Raw genomic sequence first — 20945 nt, 5'->3', positions numbered from 1 at the left:
GTCTTAGTTATTCCATTCATGAAAAATTTGCTTAATTGGTTATTTCCTCCTAATTATCTGTAAAAGATAAAATTGCCTTTTAATATTCATTAAAATACAAAAGAGATGGCCCAAAGAGGGAAGATACAAGATATACACAGCTTCTGTCTCTCAGCATGCTTTGGGATGCTGAAAGGAGATAGGACTTTTGCATCCCCATGTAGAGGGGATATAACTTGTGTACTTATGGTTTCCAAAAAAGGTGGGCTTGGGATTTCAAGAATGCGGTGCACAACTCCCATTTTGCAGTCTTTTGTCCAAAACTCAAAGGCAAATGGTCAGAAAGTAAGAACTGAAGTCCCACTTCCCTTTCTGCAGCTGGGGACAGCACCTGTTATTGCAGGTGGTGCCAGAGCATCACTCTTTCTGTGATCTCATTTGTGGAAAGATTATCGCACTCCCACCACCACCACAAGTGTGTCACACCCAGCACAAGGCTATTTGTTTTCTGCTGTGCTTGCTGTTGTACGAAGGTCACACCAAGCCAGCTCAGAGCTTTGTTTGGCTCTATTACATTTGCCTTGAGGACAGAAACTGGGCAAGATGTGATAGTGGCATGTGTCATATTTGCACATTTGCTATTCTGTTCCCCTAAAAGGCTGACTGGTAAGTTGCACACCTCTAGAAGGAGGGAAGACAGCTCAGCCTGGCGGGCCACAGAGCAAATGGTGGAAAAAGCTGAGAAGAAGCCAGACATGGAAAACCCTGTGGCAGAAGCCCCACAGGGAGCATCCAGACAGGCACCAAGGGCAACAGGAAGGATGTCCCAGGGACCAGAGGGGATAAGGCAGAGCCTCTTGCAACTCAGAAGCCTTTGGTCTGGCTGCACAGACTCTTATCTTGCTTATTTATTTTCATTTTTCTCTATATTAAAAATTACATTTCTAATTCTTGAGTTCCTAATTCTAAATGTCTGGGGTTTTATTCTGAAAGGTTTTCAGTCTCATTCTTGTTGGGGGCAAACTCCAGAACCACTTGAAAGCTCTGGCCAACCTCAAGTCCTGGCCCAGAAACACACCCTGATCTCCTTCTGCTCACCCAGTTCCTGACGATCAGGAGGATAAGGATTTTCTAAACCGAAGGACATGCTTTAATCACTATTGGAAATTAATGCACATCTGTTTATTAATCCCCAACACTACCTACAAAAAAACTACCAACAAAATCACATGAACAGCCCCAGAGAAAAAACAGCTCCTGCCAGGGCTCTCCCAGAGCAGACTGGCCTCTTCACAAAGCCTTGAGCACTATTCCTCCTGGGCACAAGGTATGAGCACCTGCAGCACCTAGCAGGTCTGGCAGCACAGGTGCCAGGACAGAGTGATGAAAAACGGAATGAACAGAGGGAAAATGGGATATGAATCCAAAGGGAAAAACAGAGAAAATGCTGAAGAACAGCATCAGGCTGTGCTTGTGCTTGCTTTGTGATGGTAATAAACACAGGAAAACTAGGTGAAAAATTAAGGTGAGGATGTGGTTAAATACCACTGCCTTTTTTTTTTTTTTTTTTTTCCAGAAAGAGATGGCTGCCAATCAGTCTAACAGCCACTAGAAGTTTATCTGAGGGAGATTTTATACACACTAAAGAAACACAGGTTTCTGGTTGCTGACTCCTCTCATCTTGCATCTCCAGGCCAGGTGTAGGCTTTAACTTTGCGTAGTGTGGAGCACGGGAGCTCTGCATTTGGAAGAGCAAAGCCCAGCTTAACTTGTTGCCCTCAACCTACAAACGAGGACATGGGTTACACAAGTCCCAGCGGATGGACTGGTGGTCTCTAGACTTAACCCAAAGCAAGGCAGACTGCTTTGCATCTTCCTTCACGTAAAATAAAATATTTTTTTCACTGCAGCATGCAGATACCATTGCCAGATTTTGTTTCTGTGGGTAGCTATTGCTTTTTTTTTTTCCCCTCTATAAATCTAAGGTCCCTGTACTCTCTAAACTCTTGCTGTACTCCTGGTGGTCCAGAAAGTGCTGTGCCCAGATGGTTGCAGAAGAGGCTAACAGAGACTGGACCTCTCTTAAGTACTCTCTAGTACTTAGCAGTGAGCACAAACGATTGCCCATCTATAATTTTAATTCTGCAGTGTTTACCCTAGTTTAAAAACAAGCATCAGTCACAGCAGCCTTAGCATGACCTCCAGATTGCTAGAGAATACAGTACTGTAAACTGGCTCAGGTCTCATTCCTGTTTTCACTTGGCTTGTAATCCCTGTCAGTGAAAAATCGTATTGGAAGAGATGCAGTTTAGGTTTCTTTACCTTGATACAGCTACAGTGACCTTCCTTCGAAGGCCCCGCAGCACTGAACTGCAAGGCTGGGCTGGCTGCTCTGAAGAGGACACTTTCCCCAGCCACAGCCAAAGGTTGGTACGTACAGTGGTGGTGTCGAGAGAACAGCTTGTTTTCATGGGAATAAAGCCAAAGTGGCTATGGATTTATGGGGACACCACAATTTTGCAGAACTCTGTCAAGTTTTCAGAAGGGTTGCTTTGCATTCAAACACTTTAAACCAGTTCAAAACAATATTTATAAATGTTAAAAAATACAGCCTTGAGTGGTGTACTGGGAATCAGCACTTGGAAAGGATTTTGAATGTCCTGATTTAAATTAAGGATTTCGGCATCTTCTGTGGCTCTTGAAGTTTTGAGTCCCTCAAAGTCAACCTCCTTCTCATAGATTAAAAGCCTTTTCTGGGGAAGCCTGAAATTACAGACCTCCAGGAGCTCCCAAAACAGCCCCATGAAGGGTGAGTCCAGCAGGACAGGCAAGCAGGAGGGCTGGGTGCCAGCTGCCTTTCCAGGAAAGCAGCCCTCTTCTGTCCCATCCCGAGCTCATCTTCCACAAGTGCCACCCCATGTCCTCCTCCCCACGCTGCCTGTCCCCTCGCTGCCCCACTGCCTGTCCTGCCTTCATACCCCTGTATATACCCTGATATAAAATTCCCCTGATGAAAAACAGGCTTGCTGCAGAGTTCCACCAAGAGCCTGGCAGTCTTTCTTCTCCAAGGTGAAAAGGAAGGAGAAATGGCTCTGTGAAAACAGCCAAATCAAACAGCAGCGACCCTAGCTGGCAGCCAGCTCTAACAGTTACATAAGGCATGGCTGTGATCCCAGCTCATAACGTGGGTCACTCTAGAGGGGACACAACATGTTGACAAAAGCCACAGGGCTATATGCTTTTGTTGTTGTTGTTATATATATTTTTTTCTTTAATGGCATGTTATGTTTAACCTCATTACTTATCAGAGCATTTTTAAAATTTCAGTACCTGATGCTGGAGGTGACTTTTGCTGCCTGAATTCAAGGGTAAGCCTTATTTCAAGAGGAACATGTGCATGCACGCTCCTGTCACACACACATGGGGAAGGAAACCAGAAGTCTGCTGTCCACATCAGGTAGATGACTCCATTTCACATAGCTCGTCACGTTAGGTTCCTTTAGCTTATTGTTGAATAACAAGACAGTGGTGTTTGAAGGTTGCCAGGAGGGTTGTATGAACCCTCCAAACACCACTTCCACCTTTGATGTGGAAAGTAAGAACACTGCCCATCATACAAGGGGGAATTTCAGTCCTTACATATCCTGCTATCTTTTTCTGCCTGGTACAACTACAGTGAAACCTAACCCCTCATTAATGCATTTCATACAACTGAATGCCTTTGAACATCAACCACTGACAAACAAAAGCACTGTTTTTTGAGAGAGCAATTTAACAATAGCTAATGATAAATACCCCTTTCCTACACAATAATGCCAATGTGACTTCATTTTAAAGCAGAACAATCATCTTCGGAGATGAAAGCATAGTGCTGGCTTAGTGCCCATACAATTCTTGCTTTCTGTGCTAAGAGTCCCAGTCAACTAGTGACAGCTGTGATGGTGCAGTTTACACAGACATACGTCTACTGTGAGCTGGACCAACATGAAACCCACATTTTGTGCAGCTAGGAAAACCTAGCTACTGCTAAGTACGCCTGTCTGGAAAGGGTGGCTCTATGGGGCAAAGGATGTTACCTGACGTGCTTTCAGTTCCTTTAATGCAAATTTCCACAATTCCATCACAACCTTTCCCATAAGATCATTCCCCCAGCACACTGCATGCAAACACCATTTGTGTGGCAGAAGCAGCCCTAGTAGTGGTGGTAGCACCCCCATTAATCAGGCCTGACTTGATGCAGATGAACCATATTATTGGTGCTCAGAGAAGTGTGTTGTGGCAGCAATGTTACTTCACCAACCTATCAGGGAAGGAAATTTTGCCTCAGTGAGCCTACAAGAGGAGGAATTTTTTTTTTTTTTTTTTTTTTTTTTTTTTGTGTGTGTGTAAAGTAAGAGCCAACTACAACTTTTTAACTCCTAAGAAATTATGCTCTCCTCATATATCATATTATTTTAATGAAGACACCGGGCTCAATACTAGAGAAGAGAATCCATACATAACAGGCACCCAGCGAAGGGCATATCCGTTGTTGCTTACAAGTATTGTCCTAATGGAAAAGAGCTACTCCAAGCGGCGTGTAATTAGAGAAGAAGGATGCAGAGTATAACCATTCATTACAGTAACAAAAATTTGCTGTGGCATGTGATTAACCTAAGAAAGGCACGATGATGATCTCACCATGTCTACTCTTGCCTCCTGGCTATAAGAAAGACAACTAATGTGAATAAAGAGGCTGGCAGCTGAAACAACTGTCACTGTGGCTTTTTTAAAAAAAAGTTAAAAATATCTCCCCTTCTTCCTGCCTCCACCTCAGCACTTGCTTCCTGTTTCTTCAAGTTCTCTCTCTGCCACGCCACTGACTACCATTGACAATAAGCACGGTAAAAGGGACAAAACAACCTCCCTGGTTCCTGCTAAACACCTTCTCAAAAAACATGAGAGGAAGCAGAGTGTGCTACAGCTACTTTTTGTCTGATGTCCTGAGGCTCTGCAGGAAGCCAGAAGCCATCAGTGTTCAGAGATAAAATTGGAGCAATCCACTGGTGTGTATGTAATGCTACTAAAGGCTCCTTTGAGGGCAGTGACACAAACCTGTACATTCAGTCAAGGACTCCAACCTGCTCACCTCAGTCACAAGAGCTTACAGTATGACTGTACGTGAGGCTGTTACAGGAAAACTCTTGTCTTCCTGTTACAGGAAAAGCTGCTGTCTTAGTCTCAAACTCCTTTCTTTTTCTTTACCTGAGGCTATATACTTTATTTTGAACTTAGACCCTGGTGGAATTGGACCAAACCATAGACAAGCATGAGATAGCCTCATTCATTATTTTTATTATCCATTATTATTATTGTAATTGACTGCATGTGGAACATGGGGAGGGTAGGAAGCCAACCAACCAAGGATGGGATGATACATGTTAAATAGCACCTTGCAATGCCTCGGAAAACATTTGTCATTTTTTTTTATATCAAAAAAAAAAAAAAAAAAAAAAAAAAGAACAGCTTAACAGCATACACAACAGAACATCTATCTGGGCTTCCAACCACCTAACCAAAATGAAGGCAAATACTAGATAAGAACATGTTGGGAAACTTACACCTATAACTCACACCACATTTTCTTCCATCTCCACCCAGAGCTGACAGACGGTGTTAAAAAAAAACACATCTAAGAAAACCTCCCAGATTACAGTGACTACCACTGTGGCATATCTGATCAAGTAAAATTGAGGGGAAAACGTTCTGGCTCTTACCTTGAAAAAAAAGGTGGCTTGGTACCAATACCAACTCTGTATTGGTAAAAATAGACCCCAACCTCACTAACTTTGAGTCCTGAAATCCACTGTATGACCAGAGAGCCCTTCAAGACAAAGAAGTTCTTAAGTCTTCTTCAGCTATCATGTGGATGTGCTTGAACAAAGAAACCGTAGTGATTTCCGCGGGTAAAGAAGCCAACTCATTCACAAAGTCAACACCACAGCCTTTCTGCAGCAAAGCAAAGCACCAACAGCTGTGCTGTACAATGGCCTATTTTGGGAACAGCTTGTTATATGTAGTCTATCCCACAGGTGTCTGATGGTAATAGCTTTTCAGAATTGCTCTAGCAGCCCACACAGGTGCATAAAAATCTCTCATACTTCACAATTTCAGGAACCATCCTCCTTTCTCCTATTAGATTTGTCCCCTAACAATGGATTATTCAAAACATGTATTTATATCCTTAGATTTGATGCACTTCTATTCTTCCAGCCCCACCAAGGGCAGCTAAGGAACCCACCTGCCTACAGTTTTTTACACTGCTTTAAACATGGATTTTCATGGCCTTAAGAATAATTTCATTTTCTTCTTCCAAATTCTCAGAAATCACAAAACTTATAAGATAAATTTGACAAATTCTTATTTAGTGTCTGAGACTCAGGAAACCTCATCTGTGTCAGAACCAAACTAAAACCAGACATACTTCCTTAAGACAGCAAATATTAAAGAGATAGCAATGCAAAATCTGGAAATTAGTTCAATAAAACTCTCTTCTCAGCTATTTTACAGTATTTACAATCTAACTGCACTGGAAACAGACCCAGCATGTCTTACCTCATAATTCTCTTCAAAGCTAATAATAATATCAAGAGTCAATTACTGGAGCCATACACAAGCCAAAATTCTGCCTGTTGCGACATGGCACAGTGCCCTAGCCCTCTGCAGGGCCATGCTGACTTACACCAGCTGTTGCAACATCCCCACTCCTGTCATGGGTTAGGATTTTCCAGACCTAGGGTTTCTTCTGGATTTCTCATTTCTACTGGACTTGAGTCAGGGATATTTAGCCTTACATTTATCACGTGAGTGAAACAACACACACCATGAGGGAAGGACTGGTGAAGGACATCAGCTTTGATTTGAATTACTGCCTCTCAGGGTGGTAGCAAAATTACTTAATTACTATAATTAGCACTAATTGAAACAGTGGCTCAAACAAGATATATGATGTCTGGGTTTAGCAAAGTCTCAGGTGTACTGCAACTGGCTGCCTCAACCACCTAGCCAAGGCTACGTCCTGGGCAGTGTGACTGGCACTCACCATGCAGCTACCCCTGCATGTACCATCTCATCCTACACACCGCTGCTTCACAGTAAAAGAGCAAAGCATGCCTCCAAGAACTGATAGAGAAAAAAAAAAAGTTGAGATGTTACAGTGCAATTATTGAATTTATTACCTAGCACCCTACTCCTCACACTGGTCTGCATTCCTCTTTGGAGGAACAAATTCCTCTTTTGGAACGGTTTCAGCTGCCCTTGCTCAGATTGCCAGCATGTTTAACCTGCAAATCTTAGAAGTGAGTGGAGGTCAGGCTGTACCTTGCCAGGGCAGCTGCGAGCAAGCAGGGCTCTGTGACAGCTTTGTCCTTGTTTCCAAGTCAGCTGGAGGGCGTGAAAACCAATCATTCACAGCTTAGAGTGTGATTACCGGACTTGCATTGAATGTAGATGCCTGATGCACAGATGACTACTTGAGGGAATGAGAAAACACACAGCAACCCTTCAGACAGTATGAAAATCCAGGCAAGATGATTTATTTCCACATGGGATCTTCTTGAAGATAAGTGCTGGATACTTCACCAGCTGTGGATGCACAGTAGGCTTCCTACCACAATTTGTTTTCTCTGACATCCTATTTATGGACATGTTTTCTTTATTACCACAAACTAGGCACACATATATGATTGCAGGCAGATGTACATATAAAAATAAAATTTGATGTATGCTAATGTAATGACAGGCGTCCTGCATAAACAGGATGATTGAAGCTAGCCTCTGAAATCAAGTAAGTCTGATTCTCAAAACTGCTGAATAGCCAGAAATACCAGTAAAGCCAGCAGGAATCAAAAGCTGCTCAATATTTTTGAATTCCTTTTAGTTCCTTTTGTTTTTGCTCTTACATAGGAAATCCCAGAAAATATTTTGCCATTTTACTGGATGCTATATATGGGCATAGAGATACCTACAGGCAAAGAGGAGGAATTGAAAGTTGTTCTATTTCATATTTAGAAGCTAATGCAGAAAAAGATCACGGAGAAAAATATGATATATAATCAGTGTCTAATGCCAGTGATTTAACAACAGAAGAACTTTCTTCTGCATCTCTTCACCTACTCCTAAAAACTCTTTGCAATCATTAGCTTAGGAATCTGGCTTAAGAGATCCACTTTTTAAAGACTATCAAAAATATGAAAAGGGGCATCCTCTTGCTGGATTACCACCATACATCAAGTCTTGAATCCATACAGAGGTGAAGCAGTCGGATACCTTTGCTCAAGCACAAACTAGAAAAAAAAAAAAAAACAAAAAAAGTGTACAGAATTTGCTATTGCCAGCATTTGCAAAAACAAACACACACACACACACAAAAACAACAACAAAGCCTAACAAATGCCACCTTAAAGATGAACAAGCCCTAGGAAGGTTATCCACTCAAGAAAAAGACTTGCAAACAATTGCAGATCTGTATGTGTTCATACTAGGAGGTAAGCACTTCTGAAAAAGGCTCTGTTAATGTCCCTGCTCTTCAGAAAATTTAGGATGACTGTAGGATCAAATTGAGCATGGATGTTTGATCGTGGAGAGGATGATGTCCAATGTGAACAGGGCAGCAGGTGGTGAGATACTCAACAAGTGACTCTACTTGATTGTCTTTTTTCTTCTTAAAGGTAAGTTGCTTCTTTTCCCCAGAGCAAGGGGGGCAATTTGTTCGGAACACCTTTTCCTATAAACCTAGTCTGTGTGCAAGAACAGGGGGACACAAAACAGACAAAAAGGAAATAGAGCAAGTATGTGAGCAGAGAGTCAAATAGTGTCAGAGGTATAAGATCAGGCAAGTCCAGACTACAGAGCTAGGAAACTAAGAGATTCATTAGGTTTTCCTTGTATAATTGTATTATTTAAAACTTAGGCCTCACCCAAGAAACTCAGCTGTCACTACGGTGAGGAGTCTGCCATATGACTTCCCCTCCAGACCTGCTCAGCGATATTCCAGATCATTACTACAGCTTGATCCTCACTACCTCAGCGCTGTTCACTCTGGCACCTAATCTACTCACTTATTAACAGCCACAAATCACAGGCCTGGATAGCCACTGGAAAACTGTTGGGTTCATACTATTACAAGTCAACAGAAAAAAAAAAAAAAAAAAAGTCTTTTCAAACGCAGACTGCTGTGGGAGGTGGTTAGAGAGAGACAGATGTTCAGCTAGCACTGCAGATGGGCTGGAAAATCCCACATCACTACTTCAAACCTTTCACCCTTTTCCTCTCCCAGGAGGACAGAAAACCTTTTTTTTTTTTTAATCTTTATTTTTATTATTTTTTTTTCCCCCTAATATGTGTGGACTTTGCCCTTGGATTTCAGGGAAAGGCTGGAAACTTGCTAGCCCCTTGATCTTTTCCCTGCGCAGCAACTAGATCAAGCTGCTCAGCTGTTAGTTATTTCCAGGTTAGTGTGCCTCACCCTAAAGTTTCTCCCACAAAACTGGAAAATGAAGCTAGTCTAGAAATGCTGATTCTTGTTACCTTTCCTTCTCCCACATGGACTCAATGACTTTATTCCACTCATTACACAGGCTTATCACTAGAACAACAAAGTGAATTTCAGCTTGGTAAGAAGGCAGTAGATGATAAGAGGCAAAGGTGAGATCTGCTCACTTACAAAAAGAAGATATGCAGGAGAAAGTTGGTTGATTCATGTGATAGGGAATTTTGTTGTCCCTCTGTGTCCTCAACCTAGGCTTGAATGGTCTTCCAGCACTGACTGCGCATCTGTCACTTGCTGCATGCTCCTTGCCAGACCATTTCTCAGCCTCATATAGCTCAAGGCCAGGAAACTGTTCACAAAAAATGTATGCTTTTAAATGATGTTTTGCACCATGATATATCATCCTTCTGAAAGACAGTTTCAATAGTGTTTAAGTATTTGTGAAGGTGACTGTAGTCACACTTCTTGCTACCCCACGTTACATACTCAACTGGAATGTCATAAACATTTCTCTGTCTCTGATGGGTATTTATTCCATTTTCTTTTTTTGCTGTTGTTAAAAATCATAGCAAGAGCCACAATACAATCTGCTAGAAAACAGGTACCTTTGCACTCTTGCTTTCATTCAAGATACGTGGACAAGTTAAATCATAAACCATGTCACAAAAGGTTCAAGGAAAACTGCATAAAAGTGATTGGAAAACTCCTTTCTGCAAACAGACACAGAACTGAGAAGGTCATCACAAGACCTCTTCAGTGTCTTTTTCTCTGTAAGTTTTCTTTCTGTGCATTTTAGCATTCTTTTGGGAGTTCATTACCATCATTATCTGCTCTTTGGGATGGCAACATTGTTCTGTACAGGCCAGGAGCACTTCAGGACCATCCCTAAGGACTTTAGAGGACAAGAATTTAAAAGGACGTTCTTCTGGCAGAATGAAGTACCTCAACTAAATATTCTGCTCATTCATCTTTAACTCATCTGCCCTAATTTCATTCTGAATCAGCTGCCTACAGACTGGATGATTGAAAGGATGTTGTTGTTTGCTTTCATGTCAGAATGACAACTATGGCATTTGGAAAAAAAAAATCACATCTATTTAATCTCTCTGGTTGGATACTGCTATTAAAGGCTATATTTATGCCTCAGATAAACTTCAGCAGCTCCATTGATGGGGTTTGCATCAATGAAATTACAGACTTTTACTAGGGTCACATTTCACCCATCTAATTCAGGTATTGTTTGTTTGTTGCTTTTCTGAGCAGTGTTTTAGCTACTGACTAATCTGATTTTTACAGTAACAGGTATGTCTTTGCTGACTAGTTTAACTCATGTAGTGGTTAAAGACTAATTTGATTGCTGAAGTTAGATTATATAACACATTGAAAAAGTTGAAAGGTTTAAACAGACAAAATATGAGACAAACTGAAGGTGAGTAGGTGGGATTCAGGCTGTGTTACTGGGGAAGCAAAAACATGTGGGTTGTCTTGGAGCATTAGTGCAGATGGAAGTGGTGAGTAAGAGCAAATAACGCTTGTTACACAGCTCACTATCAGGGATCATCCTGTCAGAAACTGAATGGAATAGAAGCTTTCTTTCTAGTTAGCTACTTACCAAAACTATTATTAGCTTTGTCCTCATTTTTTTCTTTTTCTTCTCCTAAGTCTTTTTGAGGAGTGGCTCGAACAGTTAATTGTGTGGGCTCTCTTCCTATCATCTGCCTGTTTGGGTTGGCTGCTGATAGGAATGTCTGCTCACATGAAGGCACATTGCTCTGAATGTGACAGACACCTACAAATACACTGTATGCAGGAACTTACCTAAAAAAAAAATCCTGTGTTCTATATTATTAATACATTCAGTCCACTTATCTTTTTGTTAGGGAGCAAGTGTGAGTGTGCTTATTGTCCAGCTCTTTGGCAAGCCTTCTGCCACCTTCCTGCCTCCTCCAGCATGGAAAACTGTAATTCTAAAATAGGTCATTTTATTATAAAAATACATTTCCCAAGCAGCATTCCCCTGAGGCCCTTCATAATAAGAATATCTTTTGAATTGGATAAATATTGTTCTGCTATTTCCCAGTATCAACTGCACATATTTCTATGATAATGGCCCAGCATGGTCTAGCTGGAAGCAACTTTCAAAGTACACCACTTAATACGGGAATATTTCCCAGGGAAGGCTTCTAGGCCTTATGATGGGATTATATCTGGCTGATTTTATTGCTCCACCAATTGTAAAAAGTGGCCCCATGACTCGAGGTTTGAATTGCTCCCCTGAAGTTAGCATATACACTGACCTCGGTCAGGAGGTAATGGCTACCCTCCTCACCAAAGTGAGGACCACCTCTGCATTAGTTTGTATGTCTGATACAGGCAGGAGAAAGCTGATTGTCCTTTCCATTTCTTAGGCATCAAGCCTAAAAAATTAAGGCTGGATTCATTCCTGAGTGTCAAAGAGCACAAGCAGCTAAATTAACGAAGTTAATCCTGTAATCCTCATTTATTCGAACTTTCCTCTGCTTCTCCTGCTGGAGTTGCCTTACTTCTCAGGAAAAGAAGAAATAAGTTTTATTCCTCAGTCATATTTTGCACATCCTCATGCATTTCTAGCATTATCAGCCAAAACTATAAGCTGAATTCAGTTTTATGAATTTTATGTTCTTAGGTATGAAACATAGGAGAATATGCATTTGCAATTCATAGCCCTAATGCTTCTCGCATAAGCAGGACCACATGAAGAACAGGAAGGCAAGCAGGGGCCTGAAGGTTTGGTCACTTCCTCCTGCCACAACCACTGACTGGGGTGATCCTCAGAAATATCACTTACCCTTTCTGTGAAAATGTCTTTGGTGCTCTAACCAAGAATCGTCTAGTGTTATCACAGTTACGTTTATAATTGGAATACCTGTCCCTGTGGATTGGGTGGAAGATAAGAAGATATTTTAGAGAGTATTGAAACAGAGGATCTTGTAAAGCTGTTGCTCAGCTTGAGTAGAAATCTGGGTTCTCATAAAATTATGCAGATATTTATAGCCTGCTCACTGGCTTTTAACAGATACTACCTAATTATTAACCTCAAGGGGAAGACTAACATTTTCTTTTAAATAAGTATGGAGATGCTGTGGTGTGCTGCAGTGTTAGAGAACTTTCAGATCTTGTTTTGAAGTACCAGACTTTCAGGGTGGAATAATTCTGTCAGCTTGTTTCCATACAGTTCTTCTTTCTGAAAAATGTTTTATCACATTACTTCTACCCCTTCCAATGCCACCCAGCATGCTTCTTATGTTGTATCATTTCCCTAATGACTCATCTCTAAAGCTAAGCCTATCAACTGTGAAGTCTTTCATGGAACTGATGCTTCAGAGAAAGGAGAGTGACATTAACAATAGGGGTTCTTTAGTTCCATCAAGAAGTTAAACAGCAAACACTGATTATCCTTCAACCCTTTCTAGGTTAAGGGCTAGACAATCCCCACTAGCCAGATTATTTCTGGGAGAGCTGAGCGGGGAAGATTTACAGGACTTTTCTACCTCCTTATTCTCTGAGCTTGGGACCTGGTGATATCCCATTTATTCTCAGTGCACAAAGGCCACCCTAAAAGCTGCTGGCTTGTAGCTCTGGTAGCCTGAGAAAATTAGGAGTGCTAAAATGCAACAGGACCCTTGTCCACTTCATCTTTGCTGCACACTGTTATGGTAGAAGATTTCCTATCTAGTCCATTACAGATTTACTCTGCTGCTCAACCCTGCTTTTGGAAATACTCCATGATGGGAGTCATGGGGCCCTACCGAAGGGGAGGTACCTTTCCAGGAGCAATTAGCAGACATGCTGTTTTTTGGGTTAAGATCACACTGGCAAAATAAGGACACACTAGAGGTAACGTATCAGTCCTTTGACTTCAAAATGTTGTAGTTTCTTTATGAAGGCAAAATGGCTACCCAAGAGTAGAAAATCAGTTTGGGTCAGTCTGGCTTTAGGTTAAAAGACTAACTGCTCACTGTCATCATCTGAGATAAGCCATTTCTTTTGACAGTAACTTTTTAAGACTAGTCTTAATGTAGCACTGTATTTGTGTTCTCTACTCATTCATGTTCTCTGTTTGAATCTGCTGTCTTTTTGCATGAACAGTAAAAAAATGCATAGCACCTTGCACAAGTCGCTTGTTTCATCTTTTTATCTTGAGATCCCTTTCATAAGCTGAGCTCTTTGCATATTAGCATCACTGGGGGGGAAAGCTTTCAACACTAGAATGCAATCTGGGATCCTGATCATGATAACAAATATTTTTCCAAAAGAAAAGAAAACTATGTATGGAAAATCATCCTCTTCTTTGTGACAAAATACCAATTGCATGATGATCTTGAAGAGCTGACAATCTCAATTACTGTCGATCTACAGCAGGATCTAAAAGTACAGGTGTCAAAGAGAGAATCCAGGTAAACATTGATTTTTTTTCAAGAGTCTAGAAACACCTGGTACAAGATTCTAGAAAAAACTTTTTAGCAGAAAAAAATAGGTCAGAAAAAAGGGCAGATAATGAGATCTTCTTTTCCAAAACTGAATGTTTCTTCACTACTTTATGCCTGTGATATGCATATTAGTGTTTTGCTCTGAGACAGTAAGGCCAGGTTACTTCTAACTTCAGGCTTTCTTCAAGCAGCCTTTCATACGGTTTACTTCAGTCTTAATTTATGCTTCAGTTGAACAAATGCGCTTCAATTGAACAAATACGTAGCTGTAGCTAACTGATCTACTTGCCAGTCTTGACAGACTACCAGCCCTTTGGAACACACTAATCTTCCTCCAATTTGTGTGCATACATTAATGTATATGCACACAAACGAGTGTGTGTATGTACTCAGTATGCAACTTTTGATATTTTTGTATTTGTTTTATAGTATTTAACTATAAAGCAGCACTGGCATACAAATGTTAAATCTATAAATAGGATCAATATGGCATGTAATGGCACAATCTGCAGTACTGACTGCTCTCTGGGCTTCCTTGGCTCAGACATACTGGCTGCCAAATCACAACGCATGTGTTTCACACAGCAGTCTTGGCAGACACTTTACACACAGAAACCATATATATTAGTGCAGGTTCACCTGAGCTAGGCTGCTGCTAGCAGGTAATAAATCATCCAGAAAGAAAAGGAGAAGGGGAAACAGGTAAACCCCATGGCATTTCTAAAGGTGTGCTTGTTATCATTAAACTGACTGCTAACTGGGGACATCTGTATGCGAAGAGCCTGGCAGAATGCTAACACTATAGCCTGTCCTCCCTCCTTACATCTCTTCACACTTTCGTACAATGTGCTGATGGACTCCTCTGGCCTGGCTTCGGAAATTCTGTGCCCAATGGGCAGGACCTATGATCAGTCCATGGACAATATGAATGATTTTATATCGAACAATGCTACAACTTCCTGGATCAGCAGCTCATCAGACCACGGTTAAGATTCCTGTCTAACAATGGGCTTCATATCTTTTTTATAACCTTTTTGTTTGTCTCCCTCGTAGTGACTGTGAAGGTTGCCCAAGAGGGTGATGAGAACATCTCAGCTCAGAATACACTGTTAAAGATCCTTTTCTAAAAAAATTTCTTTTCCACTCCCTCAGGAAAACAGTTTCATCTCCAGAGCTAAACAGTGATATAGCTCAGCTGGGAAAATGAATTTTCATCATCTGCCAAATGACACAAACTTGGAGTCTCATCTGAGAGCTAGTCTCCACTGTGCTAGGCACTGTATGCACAGAAACCATCATGTTTGTTTGTGTCCCCCTTGATTAATCCCTTCTTGTCCTTCTAAGCAGACTGAGGGAGGAAAGTGGGCAAGCTCAAATAATGCCACATTTCACTATTTTACCATAGATATAATAAAATGAACATTTAAAGTAATGGATGTTGCTGACAATTACAAACATAGATATTAATAGATAGGGACTCTTGATCCTGGATCTTTTTAAAAAAAAAAAAAAAAAAAGAAAAAAGAATCTTTTATGTACGTCTGTTCGATATTGGCTATGGGAATAGCTTCCTTACTTGCTGATAAGTTTTGTAACGTAAGATCATGGAGTTAGAGATAGAGGGGAAAAAAAGAATACAGTTTGTCCTCTGTGGACTTGCCTCATTGCTTAGACTGTAGCACCCTGTCAGAGGCTGCTAGAGTAATTCATTGCAATATTTGTGATTGTTGGCATTCTTCCCTCTACTTAATTATTTTTCCCACGTACACGTGTCCACTGCTGGCAAAGGACAAAGCAGGGGGCAAAATGCTATTATGCTGGTTCCTAATCTTTACTTTTTTGGTCTCCATCTTCACTGCTTTCTCTTTCACCCATACACTGCATGGAGTTGCAAGTGTCAGTGATGTGCTTTTCTCATATTTACTCAACAGCATGCTGACACCTCTGCATTTTCATATGTGCATGATTTACAAATGTGAATACTTAACCACTGCCTCCGAGAAACAAGTCACTCAACCTTAATAAGTGACTGATGTTCCATGATTAAAAAATTAAACAGTACAAGTCTTTGTTTCTATAGAACTGCTAATGAGTTCAAAGTCCATGTATACATGTATAATAAAAGATATATGTAGCTCTTTTCTGGTATTGCTGTTTGCAAAAGCAAACTGTGGTCAGATACACTCTCAAAAGCTTTTCCTACTGTAAGGTAATTTTAATTGATTCAGAACGTATCCAGACCTCCCCCCACAATTTTTTTTTAATAAATATTATCAGTCTTTACTTTTTCTGTCTCTTAAGAAGTTGATGTTTACCCAAATGAGCTGATGAATCCCCCCAAATAGGATCAGTTTAGACATCTTGTCACATAGTATAGGAGCTTACAGTCAGTGCATCCAATTTGGTTGGATGCATGGTTAATACATAAACAGTACTAGGTGACTTTTGGTAGATTTCTAATCTTTCATAATAATACTGAAGTATTACCAATACAATTTCCCATATTGATCATATTTTTGGCCAGTTATTCTATCCACATATGTGCAGAGGTCTAGACTGAGGAAAAGGCTGATGCCTCTGTCTTGGTTCTTCAGCTAAATTTTTCCAGAAGCCTAGTCAAGATGCTGTTCCACTTACTTCAAAAATAGTTGCATAGTTATTTTTTTTTTTTGCACAAATGAAACCTGCTTATAACCCTGCAAGATTTATCAAAGTTTTATCAGATATGAAATTGTTACATGTCACTAAATAACATTATTTACTAAATAACGTTATTTACTAAATAACATCAGCTATAAATCCAGGATTGCTGTTAAATCCACAATGGCAACAGATTCAGCCTATATGTCACCTCCGTCTTTAATATGGGTTTTATAAATTAAGAAATGATGCACATCTAGAAGAAGAGTCATGCAGGTTACAAAATTTTCCTCTGTCTGTAGCTGTTAGACTGCAAGCAGCTTGCTTTTACTCCAGCATCAGATTTCAGAAGCAAATCACACGCAGGATATTGTTCTTAGCATAATCAGCTTCTCCTTAGTTTCAACTGCATTTGATGGATGGTGTTTATGTTGTTAAAAAATAAAGGTGACACTAATGGTTGTAGGGCCTATTTGACAAATTTTACTACTGCCACCACATTTGCTAATGAAATCCAACCATCTGTAACCTAGAGCTTGTCACTCCTTGTTGAACACTCTGCAGCTGACAATGTAACTCTGAGACTCATACAAATACTATCTTCTGTCCAGCTTGGGCCTGTAGGATTAACTAACAGCCACTGTTCTTAGTGCTGTACTGACCCAGTGTGATCATCATAATGCAAAAAGAGATGATTTCTGGGACCAGTCACACTATGGAGAGAGGTGCATATTCTTCTAGTTGCAAAAGAAGTTAAAGAGCAGATGCAACCTTGAGAAGGAAAAGTACATATCAAAAAAAAATCAAAGAAGTTAGCCAAGTCTGGGAGAGAAAAAGAGTTTGAATGGATGGGTGAAGTTAACTGCCAGGTAATTTGGGGAAAATTTACAATTAAATGCCCAATAAACAAATTCTAAGATGCTGACACTAATGCGAACAGAATTCACTGCAGTTCTAAGGCTCACCGGGTTACTGTATTCAATCAGCTTTGATATCTTAGCTCAGTAATTATTTTTAGATTTTTTATGGGCACCTCACTCATCCATCATAGCTGATACCTACTGCAGTATTTTGTATAGACATATTTTCAGGGACTGGAAAAGCAAAACAAAAAATTTCTTTGCGGAATTTCAAGAAAGCCCCTGTACTAATACTTAAATCATCACCTGATCAGAATGAACATTTTCTAAATTCTAACACTCTGAATACATTACTTCAAAGGGCTAAACCCTGCTATATTTGTTCACACAAACAAATGTTAGTCATAGGAATCACTTCACTTACTTCATGGGATGGTGTACGTGTTCAGATAAGGTCATTAATTTTGCATACTGAAGCACCTCAAAGGAGGAAAAGAATGGAACAGTATTTAACCCTGGGACAGGACTTTTTTTTTTTTTTTTTTTTTTTTTTTTTTTTTTAACCTTACTATTTTTATACAGCCTGTTCTTCATTATCTGCAAAAATATAGTTGCCTCTAACCTAAAACAATGTTTGCTGCTGACCTCCAATCCCCTGAAAGTACAGGCTTGTATGGTATTGTCACCAAGCTCCATACCAATGAATGTGGGACATGTTGGGAGACTATAAGGGGCATTTTTATGCCTTTGCTGTAAAAGGGCAAATATCCTGCTATTCTGTGCTGCAAAAGTACCACAATCGAACCCAGCAGGAGTTTTTCAGGCATTACATTTGTTTGCAGACTCAGAATTTCTTCATGAGGCTACCGGAAACAATTCTTGAAGTGTTATTAGCTGGGAAGTGCCTGACTCAGTGCTCTGCATGCTGCACTCAGCAAGCACACACAAAAACACCCGTACAACACCGTGTGACCTCTACCTTTCTTACATCACCCTCCCTCGGCGTGCGCTGAGCTCTTAAGCAAGCTACAGTTGCCTTTACTAAGCAGATGTGATGTTACTAAGGAGTCTCCCCCAACCCTCAAAAAACCAGCAAAACACAGAAAACACAGCCAAAACAACACTTCAGAGAACATCTCCCACACCAGGCATCTTCAGACTGTTATATCCATTCACAGCATTTCAGTCCCCTTTGGGGCTGCTACACGTTATCAGAGCACTTAACAATACCCTGTAAGAAACACCCGCCTCTGGCCCTTACTCTCAGACTCTGTACTTTCTGAAGAGAGCTATAAATCCAGGCATGAGCACACTTCAAAGTGAACAAAATTCAGAAAATTCAAGTTCAAGATTTGCAACGCAGTGACTATGCACGTATCAGCTTAGGCATCATACCAAGCAAGGGATTTACAGCTCTGTAGTGCAGGAAAGCAAATTTCTCTCCCACCATCACTCAGAAGCACAGCTGAATGAAAACAGCTACGAAACTCTCCTGTGTGCTTTCAGTTCTCAGTTTTTGTATTACCCAGTAGAACTTCTCGCCCACTAAACTTCAAATAACTTAAAGCTCACATGGACCAAATGCTACCAAAAAGACAATTTTATCATGGAGGTCTGAGGAAAAATTCAGTTGACTTGCAGAGGGAGAAATACCAGAGCTTGACCCTCATTACCAAGCTGTGAACACCCTGGAAGTAAAGTTATAGGAGTGGGAAAAAAAAAAAAAGAAAAAAAAGAGAGAATAGAGAGATCCAAAGTTATGCATGTAGGAAATCTTAATTTAAACACCCCTTACAGGATTGGCAACCAACTTCTGAGAAAAGAGTGGATTGTAGGGAAATGCAGGGATCACTGCATGCGACTAACGGAATACAAGTTCCCACCGTGCAGTCGTGGGAAAGAAAAGTTCGTATCGTTGGGGGAATAGACAGGGGAATACTGAGCACGATGTTATTATCTCTGCACGTGACATTAATGGGAGCCTTCCTGGAATCCACTGTGCTGTGCCGGTGGCCACGCTTTGCAAGCGGCCACTTTGGGGGCCCAGAGAAGAGCAGATGGGCCTTTTTTCCTCTGGAGCATTTACATTCTTGGGAGAAACCGAAGGAGCTCGGTCTATTTATCTCATCAGAGACAACGTTAAGTGGCTATTTAATTACCGTCCTTAAATACTTGCACAGAGAGACTATCTGAAACTAGATAGCTATTTAATCTGACAGAAAAAGACATTACCAGATCCAGTAGCTGGAAGATGAAGTCAGAAAAGTTCAAATTGGAAGTGAGATGCAAACGTTTAGCTATGAGATTAACAATTGCAGCCAATTATCTGTGAAAGTAGTAAATTCCCAATCTTTTGAGGTCATTAAATCAAGACGGTGTGAAGAGGCTGGTGGGCCAGAGCCCACCTTTTGGACTTTTTGGGGAATAGTCTGTGTTTTATGTTATGCAAGAGCTTAGACTACAGGGCCATAACAATTCCTTACGACTCTGTGAGACCCACTAGCAGCACTGTTATCTTTGCCTGGGAAAAACAGAAAGAAGGATGAAAGAAAAAAACGTTAAGGGAGCCAAGACTTGTGGAGGGCAAAAAAAGTAGGTTAATCTGTGGACAGCAGACATGTTCACAGACTAAGAATGGGTAAGATCATCCAGAGTTTTGCCAATAATTTCAGCAGCAAAAAGAAAAGGCCTGTTAGGGATTTATGACCCCAAGCCAGGTTGCTCCAAGTGTCTCCAGCAAACTTGCTGCACAACTAACGGTGGTTAGAAGGGGTAAGCAGCATCAGGCAAGTCTTTAAGGTGTCATGTTATTTGGATGCAACTCAACAGCTTGGAAACCCAGCGGGTGAGCCTCCTGCTCTTGGCCCTGCACTCAGAGAGCAAATTTTGGGAGCCCTGGCATTAGGACCCCCAGCCCCTAGTACCTTGGCACATCAAGGTGTGCGCTCTGCTGACATCCACCCTGCAGGAACGGGCCGTGGGGGTCTCCCCTTCGCATGGAAACCCCCGGGGGGGACCAAAGATGGGGTCGAGGGCTGCCCCTACCCGCGGGGGGGTCCCCCGCTCTGCACCACCGCGGAACGTGGCCGTGGCGACCTCTCCGCTGCCGTGGCGACCGCACCGCGCATCCCTCCCTCCCCGGGCCGGCCGGGCGGGGGTTTATTATTAATAATAATAATCCGTAGCCCCCCGGGCACCTGCCCTCGCACTGAGCCCGCTCCTCACCGGCTCCGTAAGGACTTGCCGGGGGGTGGAGGTGCTCCCGCTGCCCCCCAGCTCCCCCCCCCCCGCCCCTTACCTCCGCGGCGGCGCCCGGGAAGCTGCGGGCGCGCCGCCGCCGCGGGCAGGGATGACCTTGCGGAGAAATTCATCATCCGGGCAGGAAAACAAGCCCGTCCTCGGGGTGTGCGGCGGAGGGAGGGAAGGAGGGAGGGAGGGAAGAAAGAAGGGATGGAGAGAGGGAGGAGG

General features: G+C 41.6%; 1 protein-coding gene across 2 annotated transcripts in view; it reads right to left on the bottom strand.

Moving 5' to 3' along the window:
* GPRIN3 (GPRIN family member 3) overlaps positions 1–20945 on the bottom strand; it is a 31656-nt gene that overhangs the window by 10243 nt on the left and 468 nt on the right. Inside the window, exon 1 of one of the 2 annotated variants that reach the window (XM_032187098.1) lies at positions 20776–20873. The exons of the other annotated variant lie outside the window; for it this stretch is intronic. The gene's annotated coding sequence lies outside the window, so the exon portion shown is untranslated. Of the gene's footprint in view, positions 1–20775; positions 20874–20945 lie in introns of those variants that run through there. 2 annotated transcript variants of the gene reach the window in all.

Source organism: Aythya fuligula, chromosome 4 (assembly GCF_009819795.1).
Source record: "Aythya fuligula isolate bAytFul2 chromosome 4, bAytFul2.pri, whole genome shotgun sequence".
NCBI classification, from domain to species: domain Eukaryota; kingdom Metazoa; phylum Chordata; class Aves; order Anseriformes; family Anatidae; genus Aythya; species Aythya fuligula.
Note: the sequence above shows the minus strand (reverse complement) of the source record. Positions and strands in the feature narration are given on the sequence as shown.